A 25,727-nucleotide genomic window follows, 5' to 3' on the forward strand; every position below is an offset into this window, starting at 1 on the left:
TGAAAGCACCTATCGTTTAGCGCCTACAGAGATGAAAGATTTGATGACACAACTCCAGGAGTTATTGGACAAAGGTTTTATAAGACCTAGTTCATCACCCTGGGGAGCTCCAGTACTGTTCGTAAAGAATAAGGACAGTACTATGAGAATGTGTAGTGAATAATGAGAATTAAACAAAGCTACGATCAAGAATAAGTATTCCTTTCCTAGGATAGACGCCTTGTTCGATCAGTTGCAGGGAGTGACTATTTTCTCCAAGATTAATCTCAGGTCAGGCTATCACCAGTTGAAGATTAGAGTGCAAGATATAGAGAATACAATCTTTAGAATAACGTATGGGCACTATGAATTCCTTGTTATGTTTTCCAGACTAACAAATGCTCCATCAACATTCATGGATCTGATACATCAAGTTTGTAAACCTTTTCTCGATAAATCAGTAATAGTTTTCATTGATGACATCTCTATTTACTCCAAGAAAGATCAAGATCATGGTAAGCATCTCAGAGAGGTACTGGAAGTACTTAAGAGAGAGAAGCTTTATGCAAAGTTCTCCAAGTGTGGCTTTTGGATATGGGAGATTCAAGTATTCGGTCATGTTATTAACCAAGAGGGTATTATCGTAGACCATCAAAGATAGAAGTCGTTATGAAATGGGGGAAGCCAAATAGTCCAACTGAAATTTATAGTTTTATGGGACTGGCGGGTTACTCTCGAAGGTTCATCCAGAATTTCTCTTCTATTGCAGATCCATTAACAGCCCTGGCCAAAAAGGGAATTGCCTATAGTTTGATCGAGAAGCAAGAAAAAGCTTTTGGTGAATCGAATAAGAGTTTGTGTGAAGCACCAATCCTCGTCCTACTAGAAGGAACTGATGACTTTGCGATTTTTAGTGATGCTTCAAAGATTAGATTGGGATGTATCCTTACCTAGAGAGATAAAGTTATAGCTTACACCTGAAGATATTAAAGCCCCACAAGCAGAATTATCCAACTCATGATCTAGAGCTTGCAGTGGTGTTTTTTGACCTAAAGATTTGGAGGAACTATCTTTATGGAACTAAGTGAAAACTCTATATGGATCATAAAAGCTTTCAACATCTCTTTGCTCAGAAAGAGTTGAACATGAGACAAAGGCGATGGTCGGGGCTACTCAAGGACTGCGATTATGAGATACTTTACCACCCAGGTAAATCGAATATCGTAGTTGACTCCTTAAGTAGGAAAGTGATTCCGAAAAGGAAAAGAGTAAGATCATTGAAGATTGAAGTGATCTTAACGATTGTGGAAAATATTAAGGAAGATTAGACAAGGGCTTTAGCAGAAAGCGATAAGAAAGAAGAACGTCTAGGCAAGACGTTAGTATTTGAAGAGGACAAGTAAGGGTTAAAGACGTTTAAGAATCACATTTGGGGGCCAAAGTTGGGTGGTATCCGGGATCTTCTTATGGAAGAATCTCATAAGAGCATGTATTCTATACACCCAGAAAGCACCAAAATGTACTTGGAATTAAAACCCTAGTATTGGTGACCGATGTTGAAGGTCGATGTGGCAACTGACGTAGTAGAATGCGTAACTTGTGTAAGAGTAAAAGCACAACATCAAAAGCCATACGGGGATTTGGAACCCTTACCGACACCCAAAGGGAAGTGGAATGATGTTAACATGGACTATATAACAAAGTTTCTGAAGACAAAGAAAGGTCACGACATGATGTAGGTTTTAGTAACCAGCTTACGAAGAGTGTGCATTTCATAGCCGCATGGGAGACTTGGTCTATACAGAAGTTGGTAGAAATATATGTAAGGGAAATCATTAGGATTCATGGAGTACCCTTAGTGTAACATCCGGTTTTTCAGGGATATTATTGTGTATGTTAATCTTGGGATTTAAGGAGAGACTCGACGAGTTGAGGGTCCAACTCGCCGAGTCGAGTCGAGTTGCTCGCATGGATTTAATGAATGGACACGACGAGTCAGAGGAGGGACTCGCCGAGTAGGTGCTGGGCAGAGAAACGCTAAATTCCCGGATTGGGACCTATTTAAAGGCACTTATAGCCTCATTTGCAGCTACCTTCCCCTGAGAGCAAACCCTAATTGCTATTGGAGCTAGAGAGTGAGAGAGAAGCTAATATTGTGGTTCTTGTGCATCATTTGAGGAAGAGGAGGAGGTTAATAAGCAAGGAGTTGGAGGTGAGGCTGTTGGATCCAGTGATTTCCTGTTCAGAGCTCCTGAGGAAGGTAAGAAGTCTTTACCTTTCTTCTTATTTTGGATAGATCTCATATCCACGGAGATTTAGGGCTTTTTGCCATCTTTTGTTTGGGTTTTTGAGTAGCATGAGTTGCCAAGAAGTCTAGACTTCAGATCTGGACTTTGTGAGGTCCATAGAGTCCAAAGATTATAGCTTTATTTAGCCATATAAGAGTTATTGTGGTTAATCATCCTTGTTAGAGTTATATTGGCATTATGAGCCCTATATTCCATGTTTAAACGTAAAGCTTGCAGCTTTACGTGACAATCGACCCTTAGGATGGTAGATCTAGTGTTTGGGGCGATGGATCTGCCTTAAATTGTTTGAATGAGGAATCTGATCGAAGGGACTCGCCGAGTCCATGACCTGACTCGACGAGTCGGTTAGGGTTTGTCCCGATGAGTTTGATCATGTGATAACTCGGCGAGTTGGAGGTCAACTCGACGAGCTGAGCTGGACTTTCTGGAGACTTCTGAGGAAAAGAGGGGACTCGACGAGTTGTATGAGTGCACTCGACGAGTCAGGTCAAACATGGACTATTGACTTGAGTTTGACTTCTGTTGACTTTGGGGTTTTGGTCAACATGAGTGATGGAGACCATGGAGGGGTAAAATGGTCTTTTATCCACTTCAAGAGTTAGACAGAGAAAGAGGGTGGCCTTTGGAATAGGCGAGTATTAATAGAGCATTAATTAGAGATATTTATCCTATGTGATAGGCGGAGGCTAGTTCGAGATTTCTGAGTACGAGACTGTCATTTGCTGGCTTGCCAGGTGAGTCTTCTCACTATACCTTACCCCGAGTGGTAATTATGTGTGACCGGAAGGTCTTATGTGTTTATAAGTGTTATGAGATATATATTCTAAGTGATATGTATATGTTTGCATGGTTTGGGCCGGAAGGTCAACAGGGTTTGGACCGGAAGGTCAACAGGGATTGGACCGGAAGGTCAACGAGGTTTGGACCAGAAGGTCATCATCGGTAGGACCGGAAGGTCTACCAGAGTTGTGGGACCGGAAGGTCCCACTGAGACACATTGACCAGAAGGTCTCGTAGAGTTATAGCCTCGAGTGGCTAATTATATGTGCGTGGTATTTTGGGGAACTCACTAAGCTTCGTGCTTACCGTGTTATGTGTTTCAGGTTTTCTCAGGATCGCGGGACGACACCGGCTTGATTGTACACACCAGAGAAAGAGTTATGTTTGAGGATCCTGGATTATTAATGGAGTTGTGTTTTGTAAATTGAATAAACGAGATTTTTATACAATATGTTATGAAAAGTATGCGATTTTTAAATGAAAATTTTGTTTGAAAATTTACGTCGTTACAAGTTGGTATCAGAGCCTTGGTTTGAGGGATTCGGATGCACCTCCGGGTGCGTTTGAACTCAAACTGAGGATTTGGGGAAGATTTTCAAAAGAGATAAATTTTCCTAAAAATGAGAAAGAATTTAAGAGAAAACAAGTTGGAGCAGTGTGTACAATCAGCCAGAGCCCTAACGGTGATTTCCCAAAATACCCTTACTTTTGTGTTATGAGATATTTATGAGATGTCTTATGAGGTTTTATGCATGCTAGAGATAGGATAGGTATTTCATAATTTAGGACTAGAGTGGCCTGATTTGTGATGCCTTAGCCTAGGAATTGTGCTATCTGTGATTTGCTTTTGAGTATATGCGGAGTAAGAGTATCCAGCAGGAATCCTTTTTAGAGAGGGATTAGAGTAGAGGAGTAATCTAGGAGAGATACCTAGATGAGCATTTGAGGAGTCTACTGAGAGAGTAGTCAGATGCCCGCGTGGGGTAAAGTTGCTTGAGTCCGGTGATATCCTTTTGAGTATGAGCATAGCAAGTGAAGTTGTAACCTAGAGTGGTTTTACATGTTGGTAGAGATTATTCGATGCCCGAATGCTGCTTGCTTCGTGCTTTGTGGAACTTTTAATGATGGGAGTCAGCTACTAAGTGAATATGATCATATTCAGAAAGTAGATGGCTGGCATCATAAGGAGTTCTTCAGCAGCCGATGGCGGAGAAGTGCGAGAACCTAGGAAGAGCCTAGGAGAGGGTGACCCTAGTCAGATGAGTACGCTGACAGAGTAGAGAATTTCATAGAGGAGCGAACACGCGTGACGAGATTGGTGATCGAGAGGATTGAGTAGCTACTTAGGAACTCGGGGATGGCCCGTGTAGTATGGGTAGATGTGGCAGGTAGTATGGGCCCGTACTACTTGTGAGAACAAGATCGATGCGCAGGGACAAGGTTTGAAAACTCAAACCTTGAATGAATGCTTAAGATCAATGTCTGCTTACTAATAGATGTTCAAGTCAAGGCTGGAAAGACTAGTCAAGTCTTAGATAAAATGTTCAACAAACAATCAAGCCATTAAATGAAGAACAATAATAAATGATCAAGGTAAAGCTAATAAATGAAGAGCAAGAAGAATGTTTTGAATATGCTTGGAGTAAATGCTAAAAAGTGAGTAAAAGATCCGTAGTTGACTTTTATTGAATGCTCCTATTTATAGGAGTGAATGTTACAGCGAATTAACCCAAGTGTTTACATAAGACCGGACAAAAGACATAAGTCTGACATTCTGATTGTCCTAATACAACTTTAGACTAAGTCCTATGAAACGTTACATCAAATACAAGACAAAAGTAATAAATGCACAAAGGAAAAAATGACTTCATTCCGGACAAGTATTATTCCGGACATGAAAGTTGGATCCGGATCAACATGCATTCTGGACATGAGGATCAGCTCCGGAATGCCTTCATTCTTCTTTCCTTCTTATATGGTCCGGACAGGTTCCGGACAACTCTTCATTTCTGAATTCACCCACTTCGGAATAAGGAGTTAGGATTGCTAGAGGTTCACTTTCAGGTTCCAACACTACTGAAAGCAGAGGACCCATACTCGATACAGGGAGCATTCCAGAGGTTTAAAGTAGCAGATCGAAAGGTGATGTCATGGTTCGAGTACCATGATTTGTAGCAGATCGAGAGGTGATGTCATGGTTCGAGTACCATGATTCGTAGCGGATTGAGAAGAGAGAACATGGTTCGAGTACCATGATTCATAGTAGATCGAGAGGTGGCCACGTGGTTCGAGTACCATGACTCGTGGCAGTTAGTGCTTCTGGTTTACCAATGATTCTGTTGTGATTGGTTAGACTGAGATCATATATGAAAGAGTGTGGGGCCAGAGGTCCATGTTGAACGAGTTTCAATAAAGCATGCCTTGAGAGGGAAATCGAGTTGGTTTCCAAGGGATTTTTGGTGAGATGCTAGTTGGACTCGCAAGACTCAGGGGTGAGTAGAAGATGGTGATTTATGGAGGATTACGGTCAGAATTGAGCAATCGGCCGATAGAGGAGATGTCACTTTCTGTGACCAGAGTAGTGCTATTTCTGTTTTCTGCAAGAAGCAGAAGAGATATTGGGACTTTCGGTTTCTGAGCTTGAAGGTAAACCCTGTGAGGTAGCATGGGTTGCGATCTTTCACCCAAGTATCTGGGCAGTATGTCTGCCGCAAGGTAATATTATAGTATGAGAGGATCATCAGTGATGACTGAGATGGTTAAGGACAAGGATACACCCTATTTGAGCATAATAGGGCATGTATTAGCTGCAGCGGCGGACGATCAAGAAGAGGATATTGGGGCGGTGACTCTTATTGTCTATGATGAGTATCGAGTGTGGTAATGAGGTCTCCGCTCTTATTACAATCCACGTGATGGAACGTTGGTTGAGGAGTCGAGGATGAGGAGTATGATAGTTCATTATTTTCGGATTAAGAGTCAGAGTTACTACTGGACAGTTGAGATGTCCGGTAATGGGATGGTATGAGATCCTGTGTGATTAGAGGCAATCATGATGGGAAGTTTATGAGGATTTCATCTGAGATTCGGGGTATTTGGAGTTGCGGGGTCTTTATCGGGGAGGCCACCGAGCATTGTGTAGTACCTTCCAAGAGTAAGTGTGATGTTCCTAGTGGAAACAATCTGCGGAATAGATTATTGGTGCACCAATTGGTGATGGTTCGAACCCCGAGTGGGGGAGAACCGAGTATTTTATTGAGAGGATCAGAGATTTGTTCAAGAGCGGTTAGGGAGCTGGATAGAGACATGCACTATGGATTCATGAGACCAGGGTTATTGGTGGTCGAGGTGAGTTGCAGAGGGAGTTAATGCATGTTGTATGCGTTCAAGAAAGGATGAGTGTCTGCACGGCTGGTGGCCGTTGGTCAGAGGCCTTGTGGTAGACAAGAATTTTTCAAGGTTGTTGGTTCGTAAGGATACTTCGGCAGTTGGGAAATTTTGGTTCGATGAATGGATTATTCTATGCTCTTTGGGAAGGGTAAGAGATGATCGGGCAGCCAATTTCCGGGTCGGCATGCGTAATCTAGCTTGGTTTCGAGCAATAGAGGAAAGAGTTTCGGAGGGTCATCTTCGTGTTTCAAGTCGTTGGCGATTTCTCCGTGTTTCAAATTGGGAGATGGAGTATTCCGGGGTTACAAGTGGCACGCGAGAAAGATCGGTTGTGAGATTCCGAGGAAGCAATGCAGTATCTGAGTATGATGCCATGAGTATGAGATCAACGGTAGAGTCAAGACACTGCGAGGCGCCGTGATGGTGTACCGGGGTATCCGAGTTTAATGTCCTAAATCTCGGATTATTTTGAGTTTTGAGTTTGAGATGGCAAGTGGTGTATCAAGTATCTACAGTTCCAGTGGGAGCCCTTCGGCCAATTGATATCAAGCTAGATTATTCGAGAACGTGGATTGTAGCAGGGAAAGGTGTTTTGTTATGGCGGATGTCGTCAGGAATAGCAATGCATAATTTGGGTAAGTGTGTACACCTATCCATGGTTGGTCCACATGGCATGAATTAATGATCGCAGTGTGGCGTCGACCTAAGGATGAGTTTGTGAAGTGGTAAGAGCAAGTACGGTAAGACTGCGGGGAGCTGCAGTTTCAATGAGTTAGTGCAAAGGGGTGTGGTGATGCTACGGGGAGCCGTAGTACTCACTATTCAGTGAGAGGTTGTGGGGAGCCGTAGTACTCACTATTCAGTGAGAGGTTGTGGTGATGCTACGGGGAGCCGTAGTACTCACTATTCAGTGAGAGGTTGTAGTGATGCTACGGGGAGCCGTAGTACTCACTATTCAGTGAGAGGTTGTGGTGATGCTACGGGGAGCCGTAGTACTCACTATTCAGTGAAAGGTTGTGGTGATGCTACGGGGAGCCGTAGTACTCACTATTCAGTGAGAGGTTGTTGTGATGCTGCGGGGAGTCGTAGTACTCACTATTTAGTGAGAGGTCGTTGTGATACTGCGGGGAGACGTAGTACCCACTAGTCAGCGAGAGAATGTTGTGATGAAGTACTCTCTGATCAGAGCATGAAGCATAAGAGTTTTAGGCTTGGGTAGCCCTAATATTTGAGTTTGTGGGAGCCTGGTGCTCGAACCAGGGGCAAGACTGGCGTCTCCATATTTGTCGGGAGTCGTTATATTCTGAATTGAGTAGTGGTTGTCGCGACCAAAGGGAAGTGGACCAGTGAAGAATGCATGGGTTGCGGGTCATGAGTCATGTGTTGAGTGGTTCATTGGGATGAGTGGTTCCAACTCCGGGTCAGATCAAACTCTCGAGTTTGAGTTTGGCTCTGGTAGCGCGTCGGGTAGGCGAGACGAGATTCCAGATTCAGAGATGAGTTCCATGTTGAAGGGTATTGGTTGTCATCTGGTGTCTTAGACCTGGGTGGGTCAATTCGTTGGTATGGGAAAACCGTGAAACGCATGGAACTAATGAGTAGTAGACGATAGAGGTCGAGGGTGAGACGAATTTCGTATTCGCTTGAGGTAAAGCGAACTTCATGACTTGTGTGTCACACTGGGCCGAGATAGTTGTATTGATAAGGAAGTCAGTGAGACGTTTTGGTACATGCAATGGGTAACCTTTGGAGGTTCAACTGCTGGGTCGGGAGATGACCTGGTACTCAGTCTTGAAAGGGATATTGAGAAGGGGGCTGAGGTTTATGTTTATCAGATGTCGGGGGACGCTTCTGAACAAGCATGATCATCTTTCGTGCCTGATTTCAGGGTGTTGAGGGTTCGTTGTTCAGATGGGTCTTGATTGCAGTACAGCGGATGGGTCCCTGGTGTGATGTGATCCTTTCATTCCTTAGTATATGATCTGGATTGTTTATCTTGTCTGGGATGAGCGATCGGTAGCCAGTTTTGGGCATGGACTTGTTTTTATCGGTCCCAACTAGAGAATCAGAGGGGCAGTGAGTTATCGGGGTTTGTTATTCGAGGGGTGAATAACGTGGTGATATCTTGCGAGGGCGGTCTGGCTGTGTAGCAGGCATCTAGAGCTTCTAGATTTTGGAGAGTAAGAAGGGGTAGCGTAGTGGCGGACGGGTCTGCCCTTTCTCCAGGGTGGGGGGGGGGAGTTCCTGTATGGATTCAGGTGTCCAGAAAGGAAGATAGATGTGTGGTATGAGATCATTTTGATGGTGCTGTTCGGTTATTGCATTAGATCTATATGTTGTTGAGGAGCGATTTCGAGGGCGAAATCTAATTCAAGTGGGGGAGAATTGTAACATCCGGTTTTTCAGGGATATTATTGTGTATGTTAATCTTGGGATTTAAGGAGAGACTCGACGAGTTGAGGGTCCAACTCGCCGAGTCGAGTCGAGTTGCTCGCGTGGATTTAATGAATGGAATCGACGAGTCAGGGGAGGGACTCGCCGAGTAGGTGCTGGGCAGAGAAACCCTAATTTCCCGGCTTGGGACCTATTTAAAGGCACTTATAGCCTCATTTGCGGTTACCTTCCCCTGAGAGCAAACCCTAATTGCTATTGGAGCTAGAGAGTGAGAGAGAATCTCATATTGTGGTTCTTGTGCATCATTTGAGGAAGAGGAGGAGGTTATCAAGCAAGGAGTTGGAGGTGAGGCTGTTGGATCCAGTGATTTCCTGTTCAGAGCTCCTGAGGAAGGTAAGAAGTCTTTACCTTTCTTCTTATTTTGGATAGATCTCATATCCACGGAGATTTAGGGCTTTTTGCCATCTTTTGTTTGGGTTTTTGAGTAGCATGAGTTGCCAAGAAGTCTAGACTTCAGATCTGGACTTTATGAGGTCCAGAGAGTCCAAAGATTATAGCTTTATTTAGCCATATAAGAGTTATTGTGGTTAATCATCCTTGTTAGAGTTATATTGGCATTATGAGCCCTATATTCCATGTTTAAACGTAAAGCTTGCAGCTTTACGTGACAATCGACCCTTAGGATGGTAGATCTAGTGTTTGGGGCGATAGATCTGCCTTAAATCGTTTGAATGAGGAATCTGATCGAAGGGACTCGCCGAGTCCATGGCCTGACTCGACGAGTCGGTTAGGGTTTGTCCCGATGAGTTTGATCATGTGATAACTCGGCGAGTTGGAGGTCAACTCGACGAGCTGAGCTGGACTTTCTGGAGACTTCTGAGGAAAAGTGGAGACTCGACGAGTTGCATGAGTGCACTCGACGAGTCAGGTCAAACATGGACTATTGACTTGAGTTTGACCTCTGTTGACTTTGGGGTTCTGGTCAACATGAGTGATGGAGACCATGGAGGGGTAAAATGGTCTTTTATCCACTTCAAGAGTTAGACAGAGAAAGAGGGTGGCCTTTGGAATAGGCGAGTATTAATAGAGCATTAATTAGAGATATTTATCCTATGTGATAGGCGGAGGCTAGTTCGAGATTTCCGAGTACGAGAGTGTCATTTGCTGGCTTGCCAGGTGAGTCTTCTCACTATTCCTTACCCCGAGTGGTAGTTATGTGTGACCGGAAGGTCTTATGTGTTTATAAGTGTCATGAGATATATATTCTAAGTGATATGTATATGTTTGCATGGTTTGGGCAGGAAGGTCAACAGGGTTTGGACCGGAAGGTCAGCAGGGACTGGACCGGAAGGTCAACGAGGTTTGGACCGGAAGGTCATCATCGGTAGGACCGGAAGGTCTACCAGAGTTGTGGGACCAGAAGGTCCCACTGAGACACATTGACCGGAAGGTCTCATAGAGTTATAGCCTCGAGTGGCTAATTATATGTGTGTGGTATTTTGGGGAACTCACTAAGCTTCGTGCTTACCGTGTTATGTGTTATGTCTTTCAGGTTTTCTCAGGATCGCGGGACGGCACTGGCTTGATTGTACACACCAGAGAAAGAGTTATGTTTGAGGATCCTGGATTATTAATGGAGTTGTGTTTTGTAAATTGAATAAACGAGATTTTTATACAATACGTTATGAAAAGTATGTGATTTTTAAATGAAAATTTTGTTTGAAAATTTACGTTGTTACACTTAGCTATCGTGTCAGATAAGGATAGTCGATTTACTTCCAGATTCTGGAAGCGTTTGTAGGAAGAATTAGGCACTAAGTTGTGTTTGAGTACTTCCTATCATCCACAAACAGATGGACGAAGTGAGAATACTATCCAGACCTTGGAAGATATGTTGTGGGCATGTTCCTTATAGTTTCCTGGTAGTTGGGATGACCACTTCTCACTAGCCGAAATATCCTAAAACAGTAGTTATCACTCAAGAATCAAGATGCCTCCTTATGAAGCACTATACGGAAGGTAGTTTTGTATGCCATCGTGTTGGTTAGAAGCAGGGGAGAATCACTTTGGGATTTCGAAGATAGTACATCAGACCGTTGCAAGCTTAAAAGTGATAAGCAAAAGAATGCTAGCTTCTCAAAGTCGTCAAAAAAGCTACACAGAAAAGACGCGACGACTGATAACATTTGATGTTACACCCTGGCCGGTAGCGGAAACGCCAGGCTGTGCGACGTCAGGGTGTTGGATTTTAGGCCACAGACATACATTGAGTAATACATTGATATATTAAACAACGTTGCTATTTATTCATTAAATAAAATATGTTACAAAGCTGTTCAAGCTATAGATAGGTCACAAAAGCAAAGTACATAAGTAAAACACATAGACTTTAGGCTGCATCACTGGGGTTACCCTCCTCTTCAACCGGGTTCATTCTCCATAGAATACATGTGGTTTTTGAAAGGTCAACGTAATGTTGGTGAGTCCACAGGTTTTATAGTTATAAAATGTTGTGTGGTTGTTTTAGTTATCTTGTTTATCCTAAACTCACTTCCTCGAGTTTTTCTGTACTATCGCTACTTTCTTAGGCTGTTTCCTAGTAGCAGTCCAAGATAGTTAGTTTTAGTTTCAAAAAGTTACGATGAGTTCCTATAAACGAGATATGACTGTTGATTCCTAAAAACCATGACGCTTCATTGGACATCGCAAATGTGTTTAGAATGTTATGACTGCTTCGATTTGCCGTCAATTTGTAGCTAGCAACCACTGGTGGGAGTGTTAATCGTGTATAGATCTATACACATCTCTCTCGATCACTTAAGATTTAACGATTATAGGTTGGGAGCTAGCTGAACATCTTTCAGCGTGTTTATGAATTGTGTTTCATTTAACTCTTGTTGTGGGGGGCCTCCCCTTGTCGGTCATGTTGTTATTCTTGTTGTATTAATATGGGTTTGCGTAGCCAAGTATTTGGGCAGAGTAACCACTATGTACTAAGCTTATCCAAAGGGTAGCTATAATAATGACTAGGGTATTTGTGTTTCCTGGCAACTGGCCAGCATAACAACTAGGTATGATCATATCTACCAGTGTGAATCAGTATAACAACTAGGAATAATATTAGATAAAAAGTTTGGGTAGAGTATCTACTTGGCATAATATTATCCTAACGTTACGAACACAGTTATCTAACTAGAATAAGTAAAGACTATTTAATAGAGTTCATTTTAACATATATCCCCCCCCCCCTAAAAAAGGTTTGGAAAACGGGACCGTGAACTCACCTGTGAGTTATGATACCATTGTTGTAAGGTGGAAACCGAAAGTTCGAACTTTGAGAGGCGCCCGGAGGCAGTGACACAAGGATCGAGAGAGTGAGAGAGAGATTTTGAGTGGTGTGGAAAGAGGTCTACCGAAGTCTGCTATTTATAGCAAAATTTAAGGTGCATGTTGTGCATGGTGCACCACACATTTATGCGTGGGCCATAGGGGGGGCTTCCACGTGTCGTCCTCTCCGTGTGCCACGTCACCCCGTATCCAGGTGGATCATGTGTCATGTTGCACACAGGCACGCATAACGGTAAAAATTCAACTTTGGAATTCCGTAACTCTCGCGTACAAACTCTATTTTCAATGACTCTTATATATCCGTGTAGGTCTCGACGTACTCTACTACTTTCATTTTGATTGTTTTGGCTATTTTTGACTTTTGTTTTTCGACTAGTTTTTATTACCGTTATGATTTTATAAAAATCATAACTCTCTCATACGACTTCTATTTTAGGCATTCTTTGTCTCATAATTCCTACTTTGAGTAGCACTACGATTGTCTTCTTGGTGATTTTTTCCAAAATTTGACCAATCTCCTCGTACTTTTTGTGGATGTAAATTCTTATTTACGATAGATATTTATTTACTTTAAAAGTCATATCTCATCCATACTGAGTCGGATTTTTGCGAAATTTTTTTCTAGGATCTTGGTAAGTTATATAGTCTAAAAGTGTTAACCTGCTCTCAATGTGACGTGACTTTTCGTGCACTCATTTTTTAGCCTAAATGTTGACGTAATTAATGATGAAAATTTGAATATATTGAAATATATGGGATGGTTAGAAGATTGTCCTTATTACATTGTCGTGCTTTATTGTTAATTATTAACATCGGCTGATGAAATATTTTCTAGGTTGTCACATCCTCCCCTCGTTAAAGGAAATTGTGTCCCGAAATTTAACTAGTAGTCGAGGTGTTTTCAAACAAGTGGGGATACTTGCTTCTCATTTGATCTTCTCGTTCCCATGTGTACTTCGGTCCTCGCTTAGAGTTCCATAGTACCTTGACTATAGGAATGCAGCTCTGTTTAAGCCTCTTGACTTCACGATCGATGATCTCGATTGGTTCTTCAACGAAATTAAGTTTTGCATCAATCTGGATTTCTTCGAGAGGTACTACTAGCTAGAGTTAGCAATGGGTTGACTTGGGTTGGGTTCGAGTTCAAACCATTTATTAATTGGGTTGAAGTTTTCAAGCCAACCCAACATGTTTACTTAAATGGGTTGATATTTCCAACCCACTTCAACCTTTTGGATAAATGGGTTGTCACTGGGTTGACTTGTTTATGTAGTTCGCGACCCAACCTAATACATAAATTGGTTAAACTTGGGTTAACCCTTCTACAAATAAAAAACAAAATAACTAAAGATTATATCACTTAAATTAGTTACAAACGTAAATAAAGTTTCAAAGTATGACAAAAGCACAATCCTAATTCAAAAATACATATAAATTGTCCAAATAACATTAAAAATATTTAATTTCAAAGTAATTTTGTAGAGTGACTAATGTTGTCGGTGCTAAGAAAAAGAATGACAATTATGATTGAATTTTTTTAAACATAAATAATAGTACAACATTATAATTTATAAATTACTACTTTCATTACTTCATGATCATATTCAAATAATTGTTAAATTAAATATATATTAAAGTTGAATGGGTTGGGGGGGTTGAAAACAGGTTGATAATTTTTACCCAACCCAACCTATTTAATTAAATGGGTTAAGTGGGTTGACCCATTTATCTTAAATGGGTTGTAAGTCTCAACCCAACCTGCTAATTTTGGGTTGGGTTAGTGGGTTGGGTTGATTTTTTCAAGCTCTACTACTAGTGTGTCCTCAGAGAGGCATTTCTCAAGGTTTGATACATGTAAAACATTGTGCACACTGCTGAGATCTTGGGGCAACGCGAGTCGATAGGCTATCGGGCCTTTTTTCGCAAGGATCTACAAAGGTCCTATATATCTTGGGTTGAGTTATCTCCTCTTGCCAAATCTTATAACTCATTTCCAAGGAGATACTCTTAGCATGACTCTATCCCCAACTTGAAACTCAAGTGGTTTCCGTCGAAAGTCGGCGTATTTCTTTTGACGATTATGATTTGTTCTCAACGGCTCCTTAATTTGTACGATCTTCTCGGTGGTTTCGTGAATAATTTCTAGTTCGGTTAGAAAAGTGTTTCCTGTGTGTTTCTTTGCTAGTTGGGTATCACTGACTTCTGCCTAACAAATCGGTGAATGACACTTTCTGCTATAAAGCGCGTCAAAGGGTGCAGCCTTTATGCTTGTGTGATAGTTATTGTTATAAGAGAACTCAGCCAATGATAGGTGAGTATCCCAAGCATCTCCAAAGTCTATCGCACATGCTCTGAGCATATATTCCAGTGTTTGAATGGTCCTTTGACTTTGACCATTTGTCTTTGGGTGGTATGTTGTGCTCATATCGAGTCGGGTTCCCAATGCCCGTTGCATAGTTCGCCAGAATTGGGACGTAAATCGGCTATCTCTGTCTGAGATGATAGATGTCGGTATGCCGTGCAGCTGGACTATCTTCTTGACGTAAGTCCTGGCTAGCTTTTCCATTTTGTCCGTCTCCTTGATGTGTAGAAAGTGGGCATACTTAGTTAGACGATCAATTACTACTCAAATCATGTCATAACTACTAGGATTTTTGGGTAGTTTTGTGATGAAGTTCATGGCGACTTGCTCCCATTTCTACTCATGTATTTCGGGTTGTTGCAGTAAACCCAAGGGTTTTTGGTATTCCGCCTTGACCTTAGCGCAGGCCAGGAATTTGCTCACATAGGTGGCGATTTCTGCTTTCAATTTTGGCCACCAATACCTTTTCTTTAAGTCAAGATACATCTGATCAGATCGTGGTTGAACTAAGTCACTTGTCCTGTGAGTTTCATCCTGTACCAGACTCCTAATGTCATCAAATTTTGGCACCCAGATTCGCTCCATGAAGTGTAAAGTTTCGTCTTCCTTGGACTCGAATTGTTTCTCCATTCCTCGCAAGCATTCATCTGCCCTATTTTCTTCCATAAGTGCCTCAAATTGTGCTTCTTGGATTTGGGCAGGAAGGTTTGATTAAATGGTTAGAGTGAGTTCTTTCACTATGCAAGGTTTGATACGTTCCTTTCTACTAAGGGAACCGGCTACTACGTTAGCTTTACCTGGGTGGTATCAAATATCGCACTCATAGTCGTTCAGCAGTTCAAGCCATCTCCGTTGTCTCATTTTCAGTTCTTTTTGGTTGAAGATGTGCTGAAGACTTTTTTGGTCGGTGTATATGCACACTTCGTTCCATACAAGTAGTGTCGCCAGATCTTTAAGGCGAAAATTACAACTCCCAATTCCAATTCATGGGTGGTGTAATTATTCTCATGATTCTTAAGTTGGGGTGAAGAATAGGTGATCACTTTGTCTCTTTGCATAAGTAGACATCCCATGCTCTGGTATGATGCGTCGCAATCGACGACACTATTCCGGAAATCCAAACGGTTCTCTTCCACTTTGATTTATCTATACCCTGCCAACCTTACTAAAAATAACTAATAATGAACCCCCATTCCCGGAACTGACGGATCACCAACTCAACATCCCACTTACCGAAGGATCCATGCATTCTAAACATCTTTAACTGATACAATTTCGAAATTTCCTTGACAATTCTAACGTCTGAACAAACCCACACGACCACCATCGTCATCCACTTGCTACCGCTCCTTTCCTAGTAATGATAGCAATTGGACCCCAAAGTTATTCCATAAACAATCACCATCCCTACCGAGCGACACAAACACTTCTGAACTCTGACTTTGTTGTTGAACTAATCACACTAATCCCACTAATGATCTTCCAAGTGATACCCCAAAATTGCTCCCACCAATGGCCCACAACAAACTACCTGACAATCTAAATCCAGCTCAATAAGATGTATCCCACTCATAACTCTCGGCATGCAAAATGGCATATAACAACCTTGATAATGTTAACCAGGCAATTTCAGATAAACTAAACTGAAGACAATGCCTTACACATATAAACACATGATTCAAAAGCACATAAATACAAATAATAAGGCACGAGGAAAACACAAAGATAACATACCCGCAACAACATCTGATGAAACTCTGGCCTCCCCTTACTGAAGCTGCAATGCTCCGCTCCTCACTATTGGGGCTTCCATCCTGCCCTCAGGACCGTCAGTGATCCTCAAAGTACCTAGAGCGGATGCACTCATAGCTCCAATCTACAAACTCGGATAGTCGACCTTCTTGTGGCCCACCTGGTTGCAGTGAAAACACATCGAAACTGATCCACGGGGGCAAACCCTACTGAAATGACCCTTCTAACCACAACTTAAACATCTTGTTCCTGTCTCCCGATAGCCTCCCTTTTGGGTCCTCCCATGGCACAACGGCTCTGGACCATACGGCCTCGTAGGCGAAAATCATGAGTCTTAGGCCTCTTCGCCTAGCCCACTGCGATATGAATCTGCTCTGGCTTCCTCTTCCCGGGTTGCTATAAGTCAATCTCCTACTCTTGGGCTCTACCAATGGGTTCCTTATCCCCAAAGAACTCTGGAGCTCCATAAGCCTTGAACTCCCGAAATTAGGGAGATCGCGCTCCCTACTGACCTTCCGTGATCTCTGATTGAAAGGCCCCGATTCGCTCATCCTTTAGCTCCATAATCCCAGAACGGTACGCGTCCCGACGCTCCTCTATAATCTCCAAGATTCCCTCCTTGACCGAACCGAAAATCACTAGAGTCTGCTCCAAGATACAGGGTGACCTCTGACGAAATAAACTCCCACATCCGCTCATCCATCAACTCAATGCCAACACATGAACCTGAACCAGATCCTCTTCCGTGAGTGCTCATCACCATTCTGAAAAGCAACCATACAATAATGAGATCATGCCCATAAAATTCCTCAACCTACAGGCTTCCTAGATTCTACGTGAACCTTCTTGATTCGAGTATGGATCTTGTGCTTTCAGTAGTACGGGCCCAATAATACCTTCCACACATATCCGTACTTTCCTCAAGAATAATCTCGAGTCCTCTAAGTCACCTTCTCAAATTGGTACCCATAGTACCCACTAAACAGCGCATCCAAATCCACTAATAAACTTCCTAGGCTCTCTTAGGTTCCCTACCTCACCCTGCCATCAGTTGCAGAAGAGCTCCCACTAATGTCAGCTAACTACTTCATGAATACAGTCACATGCAACAAAGCTTATATAATCCTTCGAGTAAAACATTCAACCTTATAACGGTTTGACTCAGACAAGAGCTACACAATATGGTCAAATCCATCACTCTGAGATTAGTTAACCTCTGAAGCATGCAACTTAAAGTATTTACTTAATAGTTAACTCACATCACTAGGGGTCCCACAAAGCACAAATCAAGAAACATTCATGCAGCAGCACTACAAGTCACAAGACAAACAAATGACCTCCCAAACTCACTTTCTACTACCATGCTAGGAACTTCTATTCTCACTGTTGGTTTCCGTATGCATGCAAATTATACACAATACATTATCAAATAAACTGTCGAATGAAAGACTCTACCCTAGACCACAACCAGACAAGGAACAGGAAATAAGGCCAAATTAGTCATTCTAGGACTATATGATCCTAACCGTATATAATTTTTAGAGCATACACTTAGCAATAACTTCTATCAATACAAATTCCAAATCTATCTAAACATCCAATTCCTTCTAGGCTACGAGGCATCTCATATCAGGCAAATCTATCATGTAATTCTTGAAAGTATGCCTAGCCTTATCCTAGCATGAAAACATTCCATATCATACAACTTAACAATCATGTATGGGTATTCTGTGAATCACTTACTTGAGCTCGGCTGATTGCACGCACCACACCCCCTTTTTCTTTATTATAATCATTTTAGAAAACTTATTTTCTTTCAAAATATTACCATTTCCTCAGTTTAAGTTCAGACACACCCAATGTTGGGTTATTAAAGTATTGTGTCAAATATTTTGTAGTAGAATAGTTTTGTTTACTGGATTGGGCATGTCCATCCGTGATTATGTTTTGCTAGGGTTAGACTAATTAATGTGCATGCATGTAACAATTAGGGTTTAAGGATTGTATCACCCTACCTAGCTTTTATAGAGAAGTTCACGTTAAACTCTTCTAAAGCTACTCAATGTAAGCATTCGACACTATTTGATATTCGTTGTTCTTATTATTTAATTCACATCGTTTATAGAATCTATCGATCTAAGTAAATATTGTATTCAACAATTGGTATCAGAGTTGGAGATAGTGTAACTCAGTCACTACTCTTCTGTTGAGTTTGATTAGGGTTTTTGTGTTTTTCTTGGATCTGTTCTTGTCGTCTCTATCGTTTCTATCGATTGTAGACGTCAGATCTAAATCTTTGAATATTACCCTAAAACTCGAAGTTTCGTTTTACACATATGATTCTATATTCGTGTTTTTGTGAATCTTTGACATCATGAAAAGTGAAGATCCTCATACCTTATCGTTGAATCTCTCCAGCAGCATTGGATCCACAACCAGGATTCCAATCCTCTTCCCTCATGATTATGAAGTCTGGGCGTTCCACTTCGAAGACTATGTTCTTGGTATTGAAGAACATGGATCAACCATATGATAGGCGATGACTCAAGAGACTTTCTCGCACACTGCAACCAGGAAGGTTATCAAGACTCAGACTGATTACAATGCACTTTTTGTTGAACACGCTAATGTTCCTCAGGATGAAAAGGAGAAGTTGTTAAGCAATATAAAGGCAATGAGAATTATACGGTTTGCTCTTCCACCGGATAACTTTTGTCTTGTAAGTGCATGTACTACTGCAAAGGAAATATAAGATAGATTGAAGGAGTTGTATTCTAGAGATGCAGATCTAGAACACTCTTTGCAAACAACTCTCTTGTCTGAGTTTGGTTCATTTGTTCAGAAACCTGATGAGAAGCTTAATCAAACGTTCAATTGCTGCAACCACTTGCTCTGTAGAATGCTCAAATATAATCTTTAGCGAAGGGTCATTGAACAGAAAGTGACGTTTATGAATGGCCTTAGGTCAGAATGGAAAGCGATTGTGTCCACTGTGAAGGCACATGAACAATTCAATAGTTATTCTTTGGTGAAGCTTGTGGGAATTTTGAGATCCCATGAGGATGAAGTTATGATGGAAGTGAAGATTGTCTCTAGTATGGGATCCCTAGCATTGGTAGCGAAGGGAAAGAAGGCGACTGAAGAAGATTCGGAATCTGATCTCTCAGATAGTGAAATCTCCACATAAGACAAGGCACTGTTAGTTTCCAACCCTAAAAAGTTCTAGATGAAAATTTTCTCTTGTTCTCGGAACAAATACAGACAGGGTGGCAATTCCAGTTCCAACAAGGCTAGAGATGAGGGTTTCAAGAACTCTCCAGCTGATGAAGAGAAAAAGGAGAAGAAGGTTTTAGGTGATTCTGGCTATGAATGCAATTATTGTCATGGAAAGAATCACTTTGCCAAGGAATACATGCTAATGAGGATGAATGAGAAAAAGGAATCTGAGAAGGATGAAGCTTACTATCTTCAGAAGATTGAGGAGCTTCGGAAGAGGAATGCATCAAATGCAAAGCCAACATTAATCGTTCAGGAGGGAAGTGATGGATTTGGACGAGTCGAAGTTTGGTCAACTGACTCGGAAGATGATGAAGTTAGAAAGCCAACCCATGGAGGGTGCTTTGTGGTGAAGCCAGAAATGCAGAGTGTTGAAGGTAGATGCTTGATGGTTCTGAACGGTGTTTCTGAATAGAGAGGTTATGCAACTGACGGAGGTCAAAATTCTGAAAGTTGCTTCGCAGCAAAGACTGTTTCTGAGCAGGTGTCAGAATGCGAGAGGGTCATCGATAAGGTACACTTTATACTTAAATCTCTTAACATACCTTAGTCTCATTATGATTCAGAACTAGACGAATTTAAAATATATTGTCTCTAATTTTAGTGATAGTTTAAAAAGAACTCGTCTAAGTAATGCTAATCTAAATGATCAACTAAGCAGGGCAACATTTAAATGTGAAGAGAGGAGGTTAAGGATGGAGAAGTTGGAGGGTGAGCTCAATAGGTCGAGAGATGACATTATTTATTTAAAGAGAGACAGTTGTGCTTTTTTAAAACAAAGAAATTTTTTTTATTTTATTGCTAAGCGTTTATATTTCAACATTAATCGGTTGCATCTTGATTGTGAAATAGGAAAAGGATTGCACAATATGATTTTGCCCTTTCTTGAATTGAAAGAGGATGAAATCGACGCAGATTGTTATAAGTGCGAATCCATCATCTCTTCTGATGAGGTTTCGGATTCATATAATATTGGGCTTGAGAAAATAGAAGAATACATTAAGTCCAAAGAACACAAGAATTTGTTGAAACAAATGTTGAATGATAAGGACAGACACCAAATTAAATCTGATACTTTGCAAAAATTTGACTCGTTATGCAATAAATTAAATTCAGAAAATACTTTTAATACTACAAATGTTTTTGAATTTGATGAAAGCGATATGAGTGAAATTTCTGTGGATGATGAAATCGATTGTTCTGTTTTTTTTTTCAAAATACCGAAGAGCCTAAGAAAAATTTGATTTCTGAAAATTCAATCGAATTCATTTGTATTGTTGAAAATAAAGGCTCTAAAGTTTTAAATGAAAACGCCACAGTTTTTCCAAAAGTACAAACAGTTCCAAATCAAGTTTTTGTGAAAAATTGACTGAATAAAAAGGATACTTTAGAACTAACGTCCCTTGTTAATAATGATAATGTTGATGGTTGTGATGAATACTTCTGGTTTGGACCAATAGACAACGTAGACAAAACAAAAGGTCTTTCTGAAATGACCTCATGGAAAACAAAAGGAAAATACGTTTCGGAACCACTGAATCGTGTAGACCTTCATTACGATTAGGCAGGGCCAAGTGGCACGAAGGATGTCCCCAGTGAAACATATTATGAACAACAAGAAACGCCAGTCGGAAAAGAGAAACCTTGCTTGAGTGTTGAACCGAACTAAACTTCACCCTGCTTTGTATCTCTTAAAAACAAGCTTCACCAGGTTCATCTTTTCTAGTTGCATCTCCACAAAAAAAAACCCATTCTTGCTCACATGTCCCAACTTATGATTCCACAACTTTCTTTCATCATCATACTAATCCAAGGATTGGGAGACAATCACCGTTCCCCTAATCGTAAATCCATCCAAAATATAAATCCCATGAGGATTCATCATTCCCTTCATAACTATAAGAGCACCCTTAGAGACTCTTAACCGGTCACCCTCTCCATATTATTTCAATCCATCTTTCGCCAAGGTGAAAAGATAAATCAAATTCTTTCAAAGTTCCGGGACGAACCAGCAATCCAGTTTCCTGACCATACCATTATGCATCTTGATACGCACCATGCACTTCCCTTGATACTGCTCACCCAATCATCACCCATCTTGACTGTGCCATTCCACTCTTTAAAGGAGTCGAACCAGTCGTGATTGCATGTCGTATGATAGTTTTCTCTAGATTCCAAGACCCAAGCATCAACATAACTAGATGTACAAACTATCAAAACTTCACCATCATCCCCTTCATCGGAATTTCCTTAAACCATAGCAGCATTGTTGTTGCTTGGTCTAACACCATTATTCACTTTCTTCAGTAATGAAAAATCCCTTCTAAAGTGCCCCTTTTCCTTGCAGTTATAACATTTAATGTTGGCTTTATATTCAGAACTTGACTTCCCTCTGTTACCTCCACTTCTATCCGGTGATCTTCCTCTTCCTTCGAACAAACCGGAACTGGAAAGTTCTTCTCCAACTGAAACTTTTCTTTTCAGTTCCTTAGACATTCAAAAAACCTTCACATCATTCGGCAGTGAATATAAGAGGATAAGTGCTTGATCTTCATCTTCAATTTTTAGATTCGCACCTTGTGGGTCCAAGATGATCCTATTGAAGTTGTCCAGATGATCCTTCACTTGGTTGCTTTCTGACATCCTAAGAGTATACAAACGTTGCTTCTGATACAACTTGTTCGTCAGAGAATTGTTCTGATACTTGTCACACAATTTATTCCAAAGCCCAAATGCACTTGTTTGATCCAAAACCTCTCTCAGTACTTTGTATGTCAAACTGGACAGAATAGCACTATGCACTTTTTCAAGAATATCCACCTTCCTTTCAGCCACCATGACTTTAGGCAGTTTAGCTTCTCCTTCCAGTGTCGCTGCACATCCTTGTTGAACCAGAAGAGCCTTCATATTCACCTTCCACAAAGTGAAATCATTCAAACCATTAAACTTCTCCAAATCGAACTTGTGAGATGCCATATTCAATTAATAGAACACCAACGCAACTCTGATACTATTTGTTAGGAAGTAGAGCAAATAACAAGCAAACCTATAAACACACAAAGACACAGTATTTACGAGGTTTGTTCAAGGTGACCTACGTCTACGGGCAGGAGGGGAGTATTCTTTAATTCAGAGTTCTCAAACAAAGGTTACAAGTACAATTCACCAGAGATTCGTCTAACACTCTAGAATTCAAGATACAAGAGTGTACTAATGACTCTGCATGCATCCCTATTTATACTTGAGGGGTCAGACCTAAAACCCTAATGGTCCAAGCTCATTGCCCCATAGGACCATGAAAGGTGTCAACCAATCACAATCCGCCATGCAACATCTTCTGGAACATTCATCCTTGCATGAGCATCAACAACACACATGATGGAGCAACATAATCCATAGTGGCATATCATGATGCAAGAGTGGCATATCAGGATCACCATGACATATCAACCATCATGGTGGCACACAAGAAATAAGCCTTGAGTATCTTCAACTTCTAAGCTTCCTTGAACAATCTTGAGTAACATAGGGGATTTCATAGCATACGGCTCATCAAGGGATACCTTGGCATACCAAGGAACCAATTGGTGCATCCTTGCATCAAGATGACACATCAAATATGAGGATGGCGTATCTTGATTAAGGGATGAAACATCCTCTCGAAGGTTGGCATATATAGAAATCTACTCCATAATGGCGCATCCACCTCATGAATGGCATATCCTATCACTTGGTGGCATATCCTCTCACTTGATGGCATATCATATCACTTGGTGGCATATCCAGTCACTTATATCATATCATGTCACTTCGTGGCATATCAAGTCACTTCGTGGCATATCAATTCAATTTGTGGCATATCAAATCACTTTGTGGCATATCAAGTTCCAATAGCGGTGCACCTTGACTTCTAATTGGCGCATCCAAGCATAGAATGCTCCATTCCACTTCCAGGTGCTCCACACCTCCTTTTAGAAGATATGTTCCTTTGTCACTTGATCCTTTCCTTGATCAGGATATTTGTCCCTTCCTCAGATGATCTGTTCCTTTGTCACATGCTCCATGAACCCCAAGTGCACCATTGAGTTCCAAGTGTTCCATTAAACTCAAATGATCCATATGAATGTTCCAAATGCTCGAGTCACATTTAACAAGTATTTTGTAGGTTGTCACATTTTGATGTGGGTGATCAAGTGTTACTTAAAGTCTCGCCATGGAAGGGACTTATTAGATTTGGGAAGCATGGAAAGTTGAGTCCTCGTTTTATAGGACCATTCAAAGTACTTCAGAGGATAAGGAATCAAGCTTACAAGTTTGAATTGCCCGCTGAACAAGAAGGTATCCATAATACCTTTCACGTTTGTTATTTGACGAAGTACTCGAGAGAAGAAGTGAATATGGTTCTACTTTCAGAATTAAGGATTGATGAAGATAGAAGGTTGGTTTAAGAGCCTGAAGCAATCGTTGACCGCAAGAGGAAGAAATTACTATATAAGATGATTGACTTGGTGCTAGTGCAATGGAAACACACGACAGGGTCGAACCTCACTTGAGAAACAGAAAGCAAAATGAAAAGTTGCTATCCTTATCTCTTTGTTGATGTATGATTCCGAGATGGAATCATCCTAAAGGGGATATAATTGTAACGTCCGCTTTTCCCGCTAAACTAGTCATAATATGTAATCACTTTGGTCAAATATTGTAATCATTTTTATGAATGAATAAGAAAGGATTATTCATATATTTATATGCTTATGTGTTTTATATTATATTATGTGTATATTATTTAATTATTTAATAATATAATAAATAAGACTAAAATATGCGTCGAAAATAAAATATTATTTAGGACAAATAATCTTAACCTAGTTATAGTATACGTTATAAGGATTCTGGAGATATAAGGAATGTTCGAATCCTACTTAGAATGAGGAAGTTATGCTTCTTCGAAGTTTCACGATTAAACCGGCACAACCCCACGTCTCTTAAAAAGTAAAATTATGATAAATTACTTATTAGCCTAAGTGATCTAAATGAAAGTTATAATAGTCGTTAAACCGAGACCATGCATATAGAAAATGTCTAAATCTAACGTCATTAGAGGAAGTTATGATTTTTTCTAAGATTCAGTATTATACGCACCAAAATCGAAATCTTGATCCATTGATTGTTAGCCTAAACAAAATAAACGAGAATTGAAGATCTCATGAATAGGAGTCCGTCGATATAAGGAACATCAAGAACATAATTTGTATGTAGGAGTTATGATTTCCAGAGCGATTTCTAACAGCCTAAGCCTATAAAAATATAAAATTTTGATGGAGTGAGAATTATCTATTTAGATCTAAAGGAAAGTTGTAGACCTCGTCAAGAGCTTTCCGGGGATATAAATAACATCAAAAATGGAGCTCGTATAAAGAATTTATGCCATTTTAAAATTTTGGAAAATTACACGCACGAAGTTTGTGGCGCGCACGATGACGTGGCATCACGAGAGAGCGCCACTTGGAAAGTCGGTCGCCCACTCCTCCAAGAGTCAAGGCGATGTGGTTTACGTGACATGTGGCACCATGAAAACGTGACACATGGTGATGTTATAGAAGCGATGCCACAAATGAACGAAAAGGCGACACGTGACAGAAGACCCATGGAGCCAGCAACATCCTTATGCGCGGCGTGCCCCTATGGCATGTGTGACGTGCTTTTCAAAAGTCTATAAATATGCCTAATTTTTGTATAATTTCCTCACATCCAACCCCTAGAACTCTTCTCTCTCAATTCTCCCTCCTGTAGACCCTTTTTCCTTGAGCTTTTCGCCTGCGGCGAAGCCCTGCGACACCCCTGAGTGCTCAGCTACTTGTAACCGTCGTGTAGAAGTTCCCGAGTTAGTATTATGCCCACTTAGTGAAACATCCCAAAAATATAGACCAAAAAAAACCATCAATAATATCCATCACATAAAAATCATATTCATGTATCTCAAAAACATCATCATATCTGTCAAAGTCATATATCATAAATCAGAGTGAATCCTCCCAGGCTAAAAACAGTGGTGTGTGCCATGCAGTCATCCCAAGCTCTTCCCCTTACTAGCAGAAGTACATCAAACCAAAACTGAAAACTGTAAGCACGAAGCT

This window comes from Lactuca virosa, chromosome 4, assembly GCF_052849685.1.
Source record: "Lactuca virosa cultivar CGN04683 chromosome 4, Lactuca_virosa_CGN04683_v6, whole genome shotgun sequence".
NCBI classification, from domain to species: domain Eukaryota; kingdom Viridiplantae; phylum Streptophyta; class Magnoliopsida; order Asterales; family Asteraceae; genus Lactuca; species Lactuca virosa.